General features: G+C 32.8%; 1 protein-coding gene across 1 annotated transcript in view; it reads left to right on the top strand.

Annotated features, from left to right (window-relative positions):
- The first annotated feature begins 512 nt into the window (after positions 1-512).
- The window catches only part of LOC111709359 (vegetative cell wall protein gp1), an 18,463-nt gene continuing 16,671 nt past the window's right edge, over positions 513-2,304 (top strand). The window contains exon 1 of the mRNA XM_023483003.1: positions 513-613. The gene's annotated coding sequence lies outside the window, so the exon portion shown is untranslated. The remainder of the gene's footprint in view (positions 614-2,304) is intronic.

The following is a 2,304-nucleotide window of genomic DNA, read 5'->3' as shown; positions in this document are numbered from 1 at the left end:
GACACTAGACACTAGACACTAGACACTAGACACTAGACACTAGACACTAGACACTAGACACTAGACACTAGACACTAGACACTAGACACTAGATACTAGACACTAGACAGTAGACACTAAATACTATAGAGACAAGACACTAGACACTAGCCACAAGACACTAGATATAAAACACGTGGTATTAGATACTAGATATTAGATACTAGATGCTAGATACAAGAAAATAGATTCTAGATACTAGACACTATATATAAAACACGCGGTACTAGACACTAGATAATAGACCCAAGATATATTAGATACGTGGTACTGCACACTAGATATTATAGACACGGTGTGGTAGACACTAGATATTAGACACGTTGTATTAGATACTAGACTACTGTAAGTTGTAAATACCTTAGTATAGTACACGGTAATCTGTAAAAGGCTAGACATATCTAGGTTTATAGATTAGACTGCTCTGATGAGATGAATGCCCGGGACGCATTGGTGAGATGAACGCTCGGGACGCCAAGATCAGATTAGTTGTAAGTGGACCGTGTTAGAGTGAAGGAGTGAACTATTTCAGCTCCCGCTTTCAGCTCACATCTTTTACCTAGACTCTTAAGAGGTATACATTTATTTTAATTTTAATAACTTTAGAAAATCTTGAAGTGCATGCACATTAAATTATAGAATATAAAATGATTTTAGAATTAATTATGTAGAACATATCCCACAATCACTTAATTTCCTAATTTATTCCTCTAATTATTATCATATTTAAATATTGGAGAAAAATTCCACTAATTACCATCATATTTAAATATTGGAGAAAAATTCCTCTAATTACCATCATATTTAAATATTGGAGAAAAATTCCACTAATTACCATCATATTAAATATTGGAGAAAAATTCCACTAATTACCATCATATTTAAATATATTCGAAAAATTCCACTAATTACCATCATATTAAATATTGACGAAAAATTCCACTAATTACCATCATATTTAAATATTGGAGAAAAATTCGTAAAAAGTTTTCCCGATAATTATTTGAATTCCAAACCAAATTTAACATTGTACAGTTAACAGTCATCTAGAAACATCAAGTTTTTTTTTACTACTCAAGGAATTAAGGTTCTTTTACATTAAATATCCCTGTCCTATTTTTTTGTTCCTTCACGTTTAGCAATCTATCTCTATTTTTTCCTTTATTTGCAAATAGCTAGCACTATTAGCTAAGAAAGGTTCGTTGAGTCATTACTATTCATCGTTAGTATGAAAGGGACTCTTTACAAAATTTAAGTAGATTTAATTTAAAATGTAAAACTTTAATTTGATCAAATGAGCGATATTATAATTTGATTTTAATTTCTATCTCCGATTTACATCGATACCGGACCCTTAAAACCTTGTTCCGAGTAAATATCACATCCTTTTTTTCTGGATTTGCAGATGTTTGCAGCAGAAACATGGAAGGAAATTGGCAGAATTCATCTCGATCTTTCGAAATTTAAATCGACGTTTTCATTGTTATTCAGATAGTCCATTAAACAACATATTTTTCCCAATACTTTAGTGCCTCCGTAATTTAGTAATTCATGGATTTATCAATAAATTAATATGAGAAATGTGCATGATATCTACGACTGCCTGATAGAAGAATATATTTATGCATTTCCATTAATGCTTAGCTGTGGAGAGTATAAAAAAGGTTAAAGCCAGGTAAGACGGGGTAGGAAATGTTGTGTTTACATTACAGCCGAGAGACAGTACACTACAGTACAAAAGATGCGTACTCCTCTGAAATAACTTTACTTGCATTAGAACCTTGTCCTAGAGTAGAATAGGCATTGATTGACAAGCACTGGAGGGCTCATACTGTGCCACTGCCTTAGGCCTTGTTTAGTATGTATATAATACATGTAGGCCAATATTCGTCGCTATTTTTACTATTATATTCCCACGGGTTCTGTATGGGATATGGGAGCAAGGAAAGGATATTTTGACGAAGTATTATCAGAATTCTACATGATGAAGTTAAAGAATGTAAAGGAGTATAGAGATATAATAAGGGTTCAAAAAAATAGGCTTGAGAAAGAATTTTTAAAAAGTTAAGATTTGATTTTATGTTTTGAATGACTTACAAAAAGTTTAATCGTGACTCAATAACTTGTTTTATACACTGTAGCTGACAAATATGCCTGTAATATTCAGAATGATGCAAAACTAATTGCAATTATTTCCTTGGCCCGCCAAATACAGATCTGTCTAGCTGAGAGATTGCAGGGCGGGTTCGGTGAGGAGGGGGGGGG

Source organism: Eurytemora carolleeae, unplaced genomic scaffold (genome assembly GCF_000591075.1).
Source record: "Eurytemora carolleeae unplaced genomic scaffold, Eaff_2.0 scaffold957, whole genome shotgun sequence".
Taxonomy (NCBI): Eukaryota; Metazoa; Arthropoda; class Copepoda; order Calanoida; family Temoridae; genus Eurytemora; species Eurytemora carolleeae.
This window is presented reverse-complemented; position numbering and strand designations above follow the sequence as displayed.